The sequence below is a fragment of the Macaca nemestrina genome, chromosome 4, assembly GCF_043159975.1.
Source record: "Macaca nemestrina isolate mMacNem1 chromosome 4, mMacNem.hap1, whole genome shotgun sequence".
Classification (NCBI taxonomy): domain Eukaryota; kingdom Metazoa; phylum Chordata; class Mammalia; order Primates; family Cercopithecidae; genus Macaca; species Macaca nemestrina.
The window spans coordinates 138,455,627-138,472,353 of record NC_092128.1 but is presented as its reverse complement, the minus strand read 5'-3'; positions in this window follow the sequence as shown (position 1 = coordinate 138,472,353).

The window sequence follows — 16,727 nt, the reverse complement described above, 5'->3', positions numbered from 1 at the left end:
TATTTCGGATCCCTTTGAAGACTATAGGGCCAAAGGAAATATCCTGCGATAACAAAGAGAAAGAAGCTTTCTGGGAAACTTCTTACTGTTCTCTGAAATCATGTCACAGAGTTACAGCTTTCCCCTCAAGAAGCCTTTCGCTAAGACAGTTCTTGTGGAATTGGCAAAGTGATATTTTTAAGCCCATAGAGGGCTATGGTGAAAAAGGAAATATCCTCAGATGATATCTGGAAAGAAGCTTTCTGAGAAACTGCTTAGTGTTCTGTAAATTCATCTCACAGAGTTACATCTGTATTTCGTGGATCTCTTTGCTAGCCTTATTTCTGTGTAATCTGAGAACAGATATTTCGGATCCCTTTGAAGACTATAGGGCCAAAGGAAATATCCTGCGATAACAAAGAGAAAGAAGCTTTCTGAGAAACTTCTTTGTGTTCTGTGAAATCATCTCACAGAATTACAGCTTTCCCCTCAAGAAGCCTTTCGCTAAGACAGTTCTTGTGGAATTGGCAAAGTGATATTTGGAAGCCCATAGAGGGCTATGGTGAAAAAGGAAATATCCTCAGATGAAATCTGGAAAGAAGCTTTCTGAGAAACTGCTTAGTGTTCTGTGAATTCATCTCACAGAGTTACATCTGTATTTCGTGGATCTCTTTGCTAGCCTTATTTCTGTGGAATCTGAGAACAGATATTTCGGATCCCTTTGAAGACTATAGGGCCAAAGGAAATATCTTCCGATAACAAAGAGAAAGAAGCTTTCGGAGAAACTTCTTTGTGTTCTGTGAAATCATCTCACAGAGTTACAGCTTTCCCCTCAAGAACCCTTTAACTGAGACAGTTCTTGTGTAATTGGCAAAAGAGATATTTGGAAGCCCATAGAGGGCTATGGTGAAAAAGGAAATATCCTCAGATGAAATCTGGAAAGAAGCTTTCTGAGAAACTGCTTAGTGTTCTGTGAATTCATCTCACAGGGTTACATATGTATTTCGTGGATCTCTTTGCTAGCCTTATTTCTGTGGAATCTGAGAAAAGATATTTCGGATCCCTATGAAGACTATAGGGCCAAAGGAAATATCCTCCGATAACAAAGAGAAAGAAGCTTTCTGAGAAACTTCTTTGTGTTCTGTGAAATCATCTCACAGAGTTACAGCTTTCCCCTCAAGAAGCCTTTCGCTAAGACAGTTCTTGTGGAATTGGCAAAGTGATATTTGGAAGCCCATAGAGGGCTATGGTGAAAAAGGAAATATCCTCAGATGAAATCTGGAAAGAAGCTTTCTGAGAAACTGCTTAGTGTTCTGTGAATTCATCTCACAGAGTTACATCTGTATTTCGTGGATCTCTTTGCTAGCCTTATTTCTGTGGAATCTGAGAACAGATATTTCGGATCCCTTTGAAGACTATAGGGCCAAAGGAAATATCCTCCGATAACAAAGAGAAAGAAGCTTTCTGAGAAACTTCTTTGTGTTCTGTGAAATCATCTCACAGAGTTACAGCTTTCCCCTCAAGAACCCTTTAACTGAGACAGTTCTTGTGTAATTGGCAAAGAGATATTTGGAAGCCCATAGAGGGCTATGGTGAAAAAGGAAATATCCTCAGATGAAATCTGGAAAGAAGCTTTCTGAGAAACTGCTTAGTGTTCTGTGAATTCATCTCACAGAGTTACATCTGTATTTCGTGGATCTCTTTGCTAGCCTTATTTCTGTGGAATCTGAGAACAGATATTTCGGATCCCTTTGAAGACTATAGGGCCAAAGGAAATATCCTCCGATAACAAAGAGAAAGAAGCTTTCTGAGAAACTTCCTTGTGTTCTGTGAAATCATCTCACAGAGTTACAGCTTTCCCCTCAAGAAGCCTTTAACTGAGACAGTTCTTGTGTAATTGGCAAAGAGATATTTGGAAGCCCATAGAGGGCTATGGTGACAAAGGAAATATCCTCAGATGAAATCTGGAAAGAAGCTTTCTGAGAAACTGCTTAGTGTTCTGTGAATTCATCTCACAGAGTTACATATGTATTTCGTGGATCTCTTTGCTAGCCTTATTTCTGTGGAATCTGAGAAAAGATATTTCGGATCCCTATGAAGACTATAGGGCCAAAGGAAATATCCTCCGATAACAAAGAGAAAGAAGCTTTCTGAGAAACTTCTTTGTGTTCTGTGAAATCAAATCACAGAGTTACCGCTTTCCCCTCAAGAAGCCTTTCGCTAAGACAGTTCTTGTGGAATTGGCAAAGTGATATTTGGAAGCCCATAGAGGGCTATGGTGAAAAAGGAAATATCCTCAGATGAAATCTGGAAAGAAGCTTTCTGAGAAACTGCTTAGTGTTCTGTGAATTCATCTCACAGAGTTACATCTGTATTTCGTGGATCTCTTTGCTAGCCTTATTTCTGTGGAATCTGAGAACAGATATTTCGGATCCCTTTGAAGACCATAGGGCCAAAGGAAATATCCTGCGATAACAAAGAGAAAGATGCTTTCTGAGAAACTTCTTTGTGTTCTGTGAAATCATCTCACAGAGTTACAGCTTTCCCCTCAAGAAGCCTTTAACTAAGACAGTTCTTGTGAAATTGGCAAAGAGATACTTGGAAGCCCATAGAGGGCTATGGTGACAAAGGAAATATCCTCAGATGAAATCTGGAAAGAAGCTTTCTGAGAAACTGCTTAGTGTTCTGTGAATTCATCTCACAGAGTTACATATGTATTTCGTGGATCTCTTTGCTAGCCTTATTTCTGTGGAATCTGAGAAAAGATATTTCGGATCCCTATGAAGACTATAGGGCCAAAGGAAATATCCTCCGATAACAAAGAGAAAGAAGCTTTCTGAGAAACTTCTTTGTGTTCTGTGAAATAATATCACAGAGTTACCGCTTTCCCCTCAAGAAGCCTTTCGCTAAGACAGTTCTTGTGGAATTGGCAAAGTGATATTTGGAAGCCCATAGAGGGCTATGGTGAAAAAGAAATTATCCTCAGATGAAATCTGGAAAGAAGCTTTCTGAGAAACTGCTTAGTGTTCTGTGAATTAATCTCACAGAGTTACATCTGTATTTCGTGGATCTCTTTGCTAGCCTTATTTCTGTGGAATCTGAGAACAGATATTTCGGATCCCTTTGAAGACTATAGGGCCAAAGGAAATATCCTGCGATAACAAAGAGAAAGATGCTTTCTGAGAAACTTCTTTGTGTTCTGTGAAATCATCTCACAGAGTTACAGCTTTCCCCTCAAGAAGCCTTTAACTAAGACAGTTCTTGTGAAATTGGCAAAGAGATACTTGGAAGCCCATAGAGGGCTATGGTGAAAAAGGAAATATCCTCAGATGAAATCTGGAAAGAAGCTTTCTGAGAAACTGCTTAGTGTTCTGTGAATTCATCTCACAGAGTTACATATGTATTTCGTGGATCTCTTTGCTAGCCTTATTTCTGTGGAATCTGAGAAAAGATATTTCGGATCCCTATGAAGACTATAGGGCCAAAGGAAATATCCTCCGATAACAAAGAGAAAGAAGCTTTCTGAGAAACTTCTTTGTGTTCTGTGAAATCATCTCACAGAGTTACAGCTTTCCCCTCAAGAAGCCTTTCGCTAAGACAGTTCTTGTGGAATTGGCAAAGTGATATTTGGAAGCCCATAGAGGGCTATGGTGAAAAAGGAACTATCCTCAGATGAAATCTGGAAAGAAGCTTTCTGAGAAACTGCTTAGTGTTCTGTGAATTCATCTCACAGAGTTACATCTGTATTTCGTGGATCTCTTTGCTAGCCTTATTTCTGTGGAATCTGAAAACAGATATTTCGGATCCTTTTGAAGACTATAGGGCCAAAGGAAATATCCTGCGATAACAAAGAGAAAGAAGCTTTCTGAGAAACTTCTTTGTGTTCTGTGAAATCATCTCACAGAATTACAGCTTTCCCCTCAAGAACCCTTTAACTGAGACAGTTCTTGTGTAATTGGCAAAGAGATATTTGGAAGCCCATAGAGGGCTATGGTGAAAAAGGAAATATCCTCAGATGAAATCTGGAAAGAAGCTTTCTGAGAAACTGCTTAGTGTTCTGTGAATTCATCTCACAGAGTTACATCTGTATTTCGTGAATCTCTTTGCTAGCCTTATTTCTGTGGAATCTGAGAACAGATATTTCGGATCCCTTTGAAGACTATAGGGCCAAAGGAAATATCCTGCGATAACAAAGAGAAAGAAGCTTTCTGAGAAACTTCTTTGTGTTCTGTGAAATCATCTCACAGAGTTACAGCTTTCCCCTCAAGAAGCCTTTCGCTCAGACAGTTCTTGTGGAATTGGCAAAGAGATATTTGGAAGCCCATAGAGGGCTATGGTGAAAAAGGAAATATCCTCAGATGGAATCTGGAAAGAAGCTTTCTGAGAAACTGCTTAGTGTTCTGTGAATTCATCTCACAGAGTTACATGTGTATTTCGTGGATCTCTTTGCTAGCCTTATTTCTGTGGAATCTGAGAAAAGATATTTCGGATCCCTATGAAGACTATAGGGCCAAAGGAAATATCCTCCGATAACAAAGAGAAAGAAGCTTTCTGAGAAACTTCTTTGTGTTCTGTGAAATCATCTCACAGAGTTACAGCTTTCCCCTCAAGAAGCCTTTAACTAAGACAGTTCTTGTGAAATTGGCAAAGTGATATTTGGAAGCCCATAGAGGGCTATGGTGAAAAAGGAAATATCCTCAGATGAAATCTGGAAAGAAGCTTTCTGAGAAACTGCTTAGTGTTCTGTGAATTCATCTCACAGAGTTACATCTGTATTTCGTGGATCTCTTTGCTAGCCTTATTTCTGTGGAATCTGAAAACAGATATTTCGGATCCCTTTGAAGACTATAGGGCCAAAGGAAATATCCTGCGATAACAAAGAGAAAGAAGCTTTCTGAGAAACTTCTTTCTGTTCTCTGAAATCATCTAACAGAGTTACAGCTTTCCCCTCAAGAAGCCTTTCGCTAAGACAGTTTTTGTGCAATTGGCAAAGTGATATTTGGAAGCCCATAGAGGGCTATGGAGAAAAAGGAAATATCCTCAGATGAAATCTGGAAAGAAGCTTTCTGAGAAACTGCTTAGTGTTCTGTGAATTCATCTCAGAGAGTTACATCTGTATTTCGTGGATCTCTTTGCTAGCCTTATTTCTGTGGAATCTGAGAACAGATATTTCGGATCCCTTTGAAGACTATAGGGCCAAAGGAAATATCCTGCGATAACAAAGAGAAAGAAGCTTTCTGAGAAACTTCTTTCTGTTCTCTGAAATCATGTCACAGAGTTACAGCTTTCCCCTCAAGAAGCCTTTCGCTAAGACAGTTCTTGTGGAATTGGCAAAGTGATATTTGTAAGCCCATAGAGGGCTATGGTGAAAAAGGAAATATCCTCAGATGATGTCTGGAAAGAAGCTTTCTGAGAAACTGCTTAGTGTTCTGTAAATTCATCTCACAGAGTTACATCTGTATTTCGTGGATCTCTTTGCTAGCCTTATTTCTGTGGAATCTGAGAACAGATATTTCGGATCCCTTTAAAGACTATAGGGCCAAAGGAAATATCCTGCGATAACAAAGAGAAAGAAGCTTTCTGAGAAACTTCTTTGTGTTCTGTGAAATCATCTCACAGAATTACAGCTTTCCCCTCAAGAAGCCTTTCGCTAAGACAGTTCTTGTGTAATTGGCAAAGAGATATTTGGAAGCCCATAGAGGGCTATGGTGAAAAAGGAAATATCCTCAGATGAAATCTGGAAAGAAGCTTTCTGAGAAACTGCTTAGTGTTCTGTGAATTCATCTCACAGAGTTTCATCTGTATTTCGTGGATCTCTTTGCTAGCCTTATTTCTGTGGAATCTGAGAACAGATATTTCGGATCCCTTTGAAGACTATAGGGCCAAAGGAAATATCCTCCGATAACAAAGAGAAAGAAGCTTTCTGAGAAACTTCTTTGTGTTCTGTGAAATCATCTCACAGAGTTACAGCTTTCCCCTCAAGAACCCTTTAACTGAGACAGTTCTTGTGTAATTGGCAAAGAGATATTTGGAAGCCCATAGAGGGCTATGGTGACAAAGGAAATATCCTCAGATGAAATCTGGAAAGAAGCTTTCTGAGAAACTGCTTAGTGTTCTGTGAATTCATCTCACAGAGTTACATATGTATTTCGTGGATCTCTTTGCTAGCCTTATTTCTGTGGAATCTGAGAAAAGATATTTCGGATCCCTATGAAGACTATAGGGCCAAAGGAAATATCCTCCGATAACAAAGAGAAAGAAGCTTTCTGAGAAACTTCTTTGTGTTCTGTGAAATCATCTCACAGAGTTACAGCTTTCCCCTCAAGAAGCCTTTCGCTAAGACAGTTCTTGTGGAATTGGCAAAGTGATATTTGGAAGCCCATAGAGGGCTATGGTGAAAAAGGAAATATCCTCAGATGAAATCTGGAAAGAAGCTTTCTGAGAAACTGCTTAGTGTTCTGTGAATTCATCTCACAGAGTTACATCTGTATTTCGTGGATCTCTTTGCTAGCCTTATTTCTGTGGAATCTGAGAACAGATATTTCGGATCCCTTTGAAGACTATAGGGCCAAAGGAAATATCCTCCGATAACAAAGAGAAAGAAGCTTTCTGAGAAACTTCTTTGTGTTCTGTGAAATCATCTCACAGAGTTACAGCTTTCCCCTCAAGAACCCTTTAACTGAGACAGTTCTTGTGTAATTGGCAAAGAGATATTTGGAAGCCCATAGAGGGCTATGGTGAAAAAGGAAATATCCTCAGATGAAATCTGGAAAGAAGCTTTCTGAGAAACTGCTTAGTGTTCTGTGAATTCATCTGACAGAGTTACATCTGTATTTCGTGAATCTCTTTGCTAGCCTTATTTCTGTGGAATCTGAGAACAGATATTTCGGATCCCTTTGAAGACTATAGGGCCAAAGGAAATATCCTGCGATAACAAAGAGAAAGAAGCTTTCTGAGAAACTTCTTTGTGTTCTGTGAAATCATCTCACAGAGTTACAGCTTTCCCCTCAAGAAGCCTTTCGCTCAGACAGTTCTTGTGGAATTGGCAAAGAGATATTTGGAAGCCCATAGAGGGCTATGGTGAAAAAGGAAATATCCTCAGATGGAATCTGGAAAGAAGCTTTCTGAGAAACTGCTTAGTGTTCTGTGAATTCATCTCACAGAGTTACATGTGTATTTCGTGGATCTCTTTGCTAGCCTTATTTCTGTGGAATCTGAGAAAAGATATTTCGGATCCCTATGAAGACTATAGGGCCAAAGGAAATATCCTCCGATAACAAAGAGAAAGAAGCTTTCTGAGAAACTTCTTTGTGTTCTGTGAAATCATCTCACAGAGTTACAGCTTTCCCCTCAAGAAGCCTTTAACTAAGACAGTTCTTGTGAAATTGGCAAAGTGATATTTGGAAGCCCATAGAGGGCTATGGTGAAAAAGGAAATATCCTCAGATGAAATCTGGAAAGAAGCTTTCTGAGAAACTGCTTAGTGTTCTGTGAATTCATCTCACAGAGTTACATCTGTATTTCGTGGATCTCTTTGCTAGCCTTATTTCTGTGGAATCTGAAAACAGATATTTCGGATCCCTTTGAAGACTATAGGGCCAAAGGAAATATCCTGCGATAACAAAGAGAAAGAAGCTTTCTGAGAAACTTCTTTCTGTTCTCTGAAATCATCTCACAGAGTTACAGCTTTCCCCTCAAGAAGCCTTTCGCTAAGACAGTTTTTGTGCAATTGGCAAAGTGATATTTGGAAGCCCATAGAGGGCTATGGTGAAAAAGGAAATATCCTCAGATGAAATCTGGAAAGAAGCTTTCTGAGAAACTGCTTAGTGTTCTGTGAATTCATCTCACAGAGTTACATCTGTATTTCGTGAATGTCTTTGCTAGCCTTTTTTCTGTGGAATCTGAGAACAGAGATTTCGGATCCCTTTGAAGACTATAGGGCCAAAGGAAATATCCTCCGATAACAAAGAGAAAGAAGCTTTCTGAGAAACTTCTTTGTGTTCTGTGAAATCATCTCACCGAGTTACAGCATTCCCCTCAAGAAGCCTTTCGCTCAGACAGTTTTGTGGAATTGGCAAAGCGATATTTGGAAGCCCATAGAGGGCTATGGTGAAAAAGGAAATATCCTCAGATGGAATCTGGAAAGAAGCTTTCTGAGAAACTGCTTAGTGTTCTGTGAATTCATCTCACAGAGTTACATCTGTATTTCGTGGATCTCTTTGCTAGCCTTATTTCTGTGGAATCTGAGAACAGATATTTCGGATCCCTTTGAAGACTATAGGGCCAAAGGAAATATCCTCCGATAACAAAGAGAAAGAAGCTTTCTGAGAAACTTCTTTGTGTTCTGTGAAATCATCTCACAGAGTTCCAGCTTTCCCCTCAAGAAGCCTTTCGCTAGGACAGTTCTTGTGTAATTGGCAAAGAGATATTTGGAAGCCCATAGAGGGCTATGGTGAAAAAGGAAATATCCTCAGATGAAATCTGGAAAGAAGCTTTCTGAGAAACTGCTTAGTGTTCTGTGAATTCATCTCACAGAGTTACATCTGTATTTCGTGGATCTCTTTGCTAGCCTTATTTTTGTGGAATGTGAGAACAGATATTTCGGATCCCTTTGAAGACTATAGGGCCAAAGGAAATATCCTGCGATAACAAAGAGAAAGAAGCTTTCTGAGAAACTTCTTTCTGTTCTGTGAAATCATCTCACAGAGTTACAGCTTTCCCCTCAAGAAGCCTTTCGCTAAGACAGTTTTTGTGCAATTTGCAAAGTGATATTTGGAAGCCCATAGAGGGCTATGGTGAAAAAGGAAATATCCTCAGATGAAATCTGGAAAGAAGCTTTCTGAGAAACTGCTTAGTGTTCTGTGAATTCATCTCACAGAGTTACATCTGTATTTCGTGAATGTCTTTGCTAGCCTTTTTTCTGTGGAATCTGAGAACAGAGATTTCGGATCCCTTTGAAGACTATAGGGCCAAAGGAAATATCCTCCGATAACAAAGAGAAAGAAGCTTTCTGAGAAACTTCTTTGTGTTCTGTGAAATCATCTCACAGAGTTACAGCATTCCCCTCAAGAAGCCTTTCGCTCAGACAGTTCTTGTGGAATTGGCAAAGAGATATTTGGAAGCCCATAGAGGGCTATGGTGAAAAAGGAAATATCCTCAGATGAAATCTGGAAAGAAGCTTTCTGAGAAACTGCTTAGTGTTCTGTGAATTCATCTCACAGAGTTACATATGTATTTATGTGGATCTCTGTGCTATCCTTATTTCTGTGGAATCTGAGAAAAGATATTTCGGATCCCTATGAAGACTATAGGGCCAAAGGAAATATCCTGCGATAACAAAGAGAAAGAAGCTTTCTGAGAAACTTCTTTGTGTTCTGTGAAATCATCTCACAGAGTTACAGCTTTCCCCTCAAGAAGCCTTTCGCTAAGACAGTTCTTGTGGAATTGGCAAAGTGATATTTGGAAGCCCATAGAGGGCTATGGTGAAAAAGGAAATATCCTCAGATGAAATCTGAAAAGAAGCTTTCTGAGAAACTGCTTAGTGTTCTGTGAATTCATCTCACAGAGTTACATCTGTATTTCGTGGATCTCTTTGCTAGCCTTATTTCTGTGGAATCTGAGAACAGATATTTCGGATCCCTTTGAAGACTATAGGGCCAAAGGAAATATCCTGCGATAACAAAGAGAAAGATGCTTTCTGAGAAACTTCTTTGTGTTCTGTGAAATAATCTCACAGAGTTACAGCTTTCCCCACAAGAAGCCTTTCGCTAGGACAGTTCTTGTGTAATTGGCAAAGAGATATTTGGAAGCCCATAGAGGGCTATGGTGACAAAGGAAATATCCTCAGATGAAATCTGGAAAGAAGCTTTCTGAGAAACTGCTTAGTGTTCTGTGAATTCATCTCACAGAGTTACATCTTTTTTTCGTGGATCTCTTTGCTAGCCTTATTTCTGTGGAATCTGAGAACAGATATTTCGGATCCCTTTGAAGACTATAGGGCCAAAGGAAATATCCTGCGATAACAAAGAGAAAGAAGCTTTCTGAAAAACTTCTTTCTGTTCTGTGAAATCATCTCACAGAGTTACAGCTTTCCCCTCAAGAAGCCTTTCGCTAAGACAGTTCTTGTGGAATTGGCAAAGTGATATTTGGAAGCCCATAGAGGGGTATGGTGAAAAAGGAAATATCCTCAGATGAAATCTGGAAAGAAGCTTTCTGAGAAACTGCTTAGTGTTCTGTGAATTCATCTCACAGAGATACATTTGTATTTCGTGGATCTCTTTGCTAGCCTTATTTCTGTGGAATCTGAGAACAGATATTTCGGATCCCTTTGAAGACTATAGGGCCAAAGTAAATATCCTGCGATAACAAAGAGAAAGAAGCTTTCTGAGAAACTTCTTTGTGTTCTGTGAAATCATCTCACAGAGTTACAGCTTTCCCCTCAAGAAGCCTTTCGCTAAGACAGTTCTTGTGGAATTGGCAAAGTGATATTTGGAAGCCCATAGAGGGCTATGCTGAAAAAGGAAATATCCTCAGATGCAATCTGGAAAGAAGCTTTCTGAGAAATTGCTTAGTGTTCTGTGAATTCATCTCACAGAGTTACATCTGTATTTCGTGGATCTCTTTGCCAGCCTTATTTCTGTGGAATCTGAGAACAGATATTTCGGATCCCTTTGAAGACTATAGGGCCAAAGGAAATATCCTGCGATAACAAAGAGAAAGAAGCTTTCTGAGAAACTTCTTTGTGTTCTGTGAAATCATCTCACAGAATTACAGCTTTCCCCTCAAGAAGCCTTTCGCTAAGACAGTTCTTGTGGAAATGGCAAAGTGATATTTGGAAGCCCATAGAGGGCTATGGTGAAAAAGGAAATATCCTCAGATGAAATCTGGAAAGAAGCTTTCTGAGAAACTGCTTAGTGTTCTGTGAATTCATCTCACAGAGTTACATCTGTATTTCGTGGATCTCTTTGCTAGCCTTATTTCTGTGGAATCTGAGAACAGATATTTCGGATCCCTTTGAAGACTATAGTGCCAAAGGAAATATCCTGCGATAACAAAGAGAAAGAAGCTTTCTGAGAAACTTCTTTCTGTTCTGTGAAATCATCTCACAGAGTTACAGCTTTCCCCTCAAGAAGCCTTTCGCTAAGACAGTTCTTGTGGAATTGGCAAAGTGATATTTGGAAGCCCATAGAGGGCTATGGTGAAAAAGGAAATATCCTCAGATGAAATCTGGAAAGAAGCTTTCTGAGAAACTGCTTAGTGTTCTGTGAATTCATCTCACAGAGTTACATCTGTATTTCGTGGATCTCTTTGCTAGCCTTATTTCTGTGGAATCTGAGAACAGATATTTCGGATCCCTTTGAAGACTATAGGGCCAAAGGAAATATCCTCCGATAACAAAGAGAAAGAAGCTTTCTGAGAAACTTCTTTGTGTTCTGTGAAATCATCTCACAGAGTTACAGCTTTCCCCTCAAGAAGCCTTTAACTAAGACAGTTCTTGTGAAATTGGCAAAGAGATATTTGGAAGCCCATAGAGGGCTATGGTGAAAAAGGAAATATCCTCAGATAAAATCTGGAAAGAAGCTTTCTGAGAAACTGCTTAGTGTTCTGTGAATTCATCTCACAGAGTTACATAAGTATTTATGTGGATCTCTGTGCTAGCCTTATTTCTGTGGAATCTGAGAAAAGATATTTCGGATCCCTTTGAAGACTATAGGGCCAAAGGAAATATCCTGCGATAACAAAGAGAAAGAAGCTTTCTGAGAAACTTCTTTCTGTTCTGTGAAATCATCTCACAGAGTTACAGCTTTCCCCTCAAGAAGCCTTTCGCTAAGACAGTTCTTGTGGAAATGGCAAAGTGATATTTGGAAGCCCATAGAGGGCTATGGTGAAAAAGGAAATATCCTCAGATGAAATCTGAAAAGAAGCTTTCTGAGAAACTGCTTAGTGTTCTGTGAATTCATCTCACAGAGTTACATCTGTATTTCGTGGATCTCTTTGCTAGCCTTATTTCTGTGGAATCTGAGAACAGATATTTCGGATCCCTTTGAAGACTATAGGGCCAAAGGAAATATCCTGCGATAACAAAGAGAAAGAAGCTTTCTGAGAAACTTCTTTGTGTTCTGTGAAATCATCTCACAGAATTACAGCTTTCCCCTCAAGAAGCCTTTCGCTAAGACAGTTCTTGTGGAATTGGCAAAGTGATATTTGGAAGCCCATAGAGGGCTATGGTGAAAAAGGAAATATCCTCAGATAAAATCTGGAAAGAAGCTTTCTGAGAAACTGCTTAGTGTTCTGTGAATTCATCTCACAGAGTTACATCTGTATTTCGTGGATCTCTTTGCTGGCCTTATTTCTGTGGAATCTGAGAACAGATATTTCGGATCCCTTTGAAGACTATAGGGCCAAAGGAAATATCCTGCGATAACAAAGAGAAAGAAGCTTTCTGAGAAACTTCTTTCTGTTCTGTGAAATCATCTCACAGATTTACAGCTTTCCCCTCAAGAAGCCTTTCGCTAAGACAGTTCTTGTGGAATTGGCAAAGTGATATTTGGAAGCCCATAGAGGGCTATGGTGAAAAAGGAAATATCCTCAGATGAAATCTGGAAAGAAGCTTTCTGAGAAACTGCTTAGTGTTCTGTGAATTCATCTCACAGAGTTACATCTGTATTTCGTGGATCTCTTTGCTAGCCTTATTTCTGTGGAATCTGAGAACAGATATTTCGGATCCCTTTGAAGACTATAGGGCCAAAGGAAATATCCTCCGATAACAAAGAGAAAGAAGCTTTCTGAGAAACTTCTTTGTGTTCTGTGAAATCATCTCACAGAGTTACAGCTTTCCCCTCAAGAAGCCTTTAACTAAGACAGTTCTTGTGAAATTGGCAAAGAGATATTTGGAAGCCCATAGAGGGCTATGGTGAAAAAGGAAATATCCTCAGATAAAATCTGGAAAGAAGCTTTCTGAGAAACTGCTTAGTGTTCTGTGAATTCATCTCACAGAGTTACATAAGTATTTATGTGGATCTCTGTGCTAGCCTTATTTCTGTGGAATCTGAGAACAGATATTTCGGATCCCTATGAAGACTATAGGGACAAAGGAAATATCCTGCGATAACAAAGAGAAAGAAGCTTTCTGAGAAACTTCTTTCTGTTCTGTGAAATCATCTCACAGAGTTACAGCTTTCCCCTCAAGAAGCCTTTCGCTAAGACAGTTCTTGTGGAAATGGCAAAGTGATATTTGGAAGTCCATAGAGGGCTATGGTGAAAAAGGAAATATCCTCAGATGAAATCTGGAAAGAAGCTTTCTGAGAAACTGCTTAGTGTTCTGTGAATTCATCTCACAGAGTTACATCTGTATTTCGTGGATCTCTTTGCTAGCCTTATTTCTGTGGAATCTGAGAACAGATATTTCGGATCCCTTTGAAGACTATAGGGCCAAAGGAAATATCCTGCGATAACAAAGAGAAAGAAGCTTTCTGAGAAACTTCTTTGTGTTCTGTGAAATCATCTCACAGAATTACAGCTTTCCCCTCAAGAAGCCTTTCGCTAAGACAGTTCTTGTGGAATTGGCAAAGTGATATTTGGAAGCCCATAGAGGGCTATGGTGAAAAAGGAAATATCCTCAGATGAAATCTGGAAAGAAGCTTTCTGAGAGACTGCTTAGTGTTCTGTGAATTCATCTCACAGAGTTACATCTGTATTTCGTGGATCTCTTTGCTAGCCTTATTTCTGTGGAATCTGAGAACAGATATTTCGGATCCCTTTGAAGACTATAGGGCCAAAGGAAATATCCTGCGATAACAAAGAGAAAGAAGCTTTCTGAGAAACTTCTTTCTGTTCTGTGAAATCATCTCACAGAGTTACAGCTTTCCCCTCAAGAAGCCTTTCGCTAAGACAGTTCTTGTGGAATTGGCAAAGTGATATTTGGAAGCCCATAGAGGGCTATGGTGAAAAAGGAAATATCCTCAGATGAAATCTGGAAAGAAGCTTTCTGAGAAACTGCTTAGTGTTCTGTGAATTCATCTCACAGAGTTACATCTGTATTTCGTGGATCTCTTTGCTAGCCTTATTTCTGTGGAATCTGAGAACAGATATTTCGGATCCCTTTGAAGACTATAGGGCCAAAGGAAATATCCTCCGATAACAAAGAGAAAGAAGCTTTCTGAGAAACTTCTTTGTGTTCTGTGAAATCATCTCACAGAGTTACAGCTTTCCCCTCAAGAAGCCTTTAACTAAGACAGTTCTTGTGAAATTGGCAAAGAGATATTTGGAAGCCCATAGAGGGCTATGGTGAAAAAGGAAATATCCTCAGATGAAATCTGGAAAGAAGCTTTCTGAGAAACTGCTTAGTGTTCTGTGAATTCATCTCACAGAGTTACATAAGTATTTATGTGGATCTCTGTGCTAGCCTTATTTCTGTGGAATCTGAGAAAAGATATTTCGGATCCCTATGAAGACTATAGGGCCAAAGGAAATATCCTGCGATAACAAAGAGAAAGAAGCTTTCTGAGAAACTTCTTTCTGTTCTGTGAAATCATCTCACAGAGTTACAGCTTTCCCCTCAAGAAGCCTTTCGCTAAGACAGTTCTTGTGGAAATGGCAAAGTGATATTTGGAAGCCCATAGAGGGCTATGGTGAAAAAGGAAATATCCTCAGATGAAATCTGAAAAGAAGCTTTCTGAGAAACTGCTTAGTGTTCTGTGAATTCATCTCACAGAGTTACATCTGTATTTCGTGGATCTCTTTGCTAGCCTTATTTCTGTGGAATCTGAGAACAGATATTTCGGATCCCTTTGAAGACTATAGGGCCAAAGGAAATATCCTGCGATAACAAAGAGAAAGAAGCTTTCTGAGAAACTTCTTTGTGTTCTGTGAAATCATCTCACAGAATTACAGCTTTCCCCTCAAGAAGCCTTTCGCTAAGACAGTTCTTGTGGAATTGGCAAAGTGATATTTGGAAGCCCATAGAGGGCTATGGTGAAAAAGGAAATATCCTCAGATGAAATCTGGAAAGAAGCTTTCTGAGAAACTGCTTAGTGTTCTGTGAATTCATCTCACAGAGTTACATCTGTATTTCGTGGATATCTTTGCTAGCCTTATTTCTGTGGAATCTGAGAACAGATATTTCGGATCCCTTTGAAGACTATAGGGCCAAAGGAAATATCCTGCGATAACAAAGAGAAAGAAGCTTTCTGAGAAACTTCTTTCTGTTCTGTGAAATCATCTCACAGAGTTACAGCTTTCCCCTCAAGAAGCCTTTCGCTAAGACAGTTCTTGTGGAATTGGCAAAGTGATATTTGGAAGCCCATAGAGGGCTATGGTGAAAAAGGAAATATCCTCAGATGAAATCTGGAAAGAAGCTTTCTGAGAAACTGCTTAGTGTTCTGTGAATTCATCTCACAGAGTTACATCTGTATTTCGTGGATCTCTTTGCTAGCCTTATTTCTGTGGAATCTGAGAACAGATATTTCGGATCCCTTTGAAGACTATAGGGCCAAAGGAAATATCCTCCGATAACAAAGAGAAAGAAGCTTTCTGAGAAACTTCTTTGTGTTCTGTGAAATCATCTCACAGAGTTACAGCTTTCCCCTCAAGAAGCCTTTAACTAAGACAGTTCTTGTGAAATTGGCAAAGAGATATTTGGAAGCCCATAGAGGGCTATGGTGAAAAAGGAAATATCCTCAGATAAAATCTGGAAAGAAGCTTTCTGAGAAACTGCTTAGTGTTCTGTGAATTCATCTCACAGAGTTACATAAGTATTTATGTGGATCTCTGTGCTAGCCTTATTTCTGTGGAATCTGAGAAAAGATATTTCGGATCCCTATGAAGACTATAGGGACAAAGGAAATATCCTGCGATAACAAAGAGAAAGAAGCTTTCTGAGAAACTTCTTTCTGTTCTGTGAAATCATCTCACAGAGTTACAGCTTTCCCCTCAAGAAGCCTTTCGCTAAGACAGTTCTTGTGGAAATGGCAAAGTGATATTTGGAAGTCCATAGAGGGCTATGGTGAAAAAGGAAATATCCTCAGATGAAATCTGAAAAGAAGCTTTCTGAGAAACTGCTTAGTGTTCTGTGAATTCATCTCACAGAGTTACATCTGTATTTCGTGGATCTCTTTGCTAGCCTTATTTCTGTGGAATCTGAGAACAGATATTTCGGATCCCTTTGAAGACTATAGGGCCAAAGGAAATATCCTGCGATAACAAAGAGAAAGAAGCTTTCTGAGAAACTTCTTTGTGTTCTGTGAAATCATCTCACAGAATTACAGCTTTCCCCTCAAGAAGCCTTTCGCTAAGACAGTTCTTGTGGAATTGGCAAAGTGATATTTGGAAGCCCATAGAGGGCTATGGTGAAAAAGGAAATATCCTCAGATGAAATCTGGAAAGAAGCTTTCTGAGAGACTGCTTAGTGTTCTGTGAATTCATCTCACAGAGTTACATCTGTATTTCGTGGATCTCTTTGCTAGCCTTATTTCTGTGGAATCTGAGAACAGATATTTCGGATCCCTTTGAAGACTATAGGGCCAAAGGAAATATCCTGCGATAACAAAGAGAAAGAAGCTTTCTGAGAAACTTCTTTCTGTTCTTTGAAATCATCTCACAGAGTTACAGCTTTCCCCTCAAGAAGCCTTTCGCTAAGACAGTTCTTGTGGAATTGGCAAAGTGATATTTGGAAGCCCATAGAGGGCTATGGTGAAAAAGGAAATATCCTCAGATGAAATCTGGAAAGAAGCTTTCTGAGAAACTGCTTAG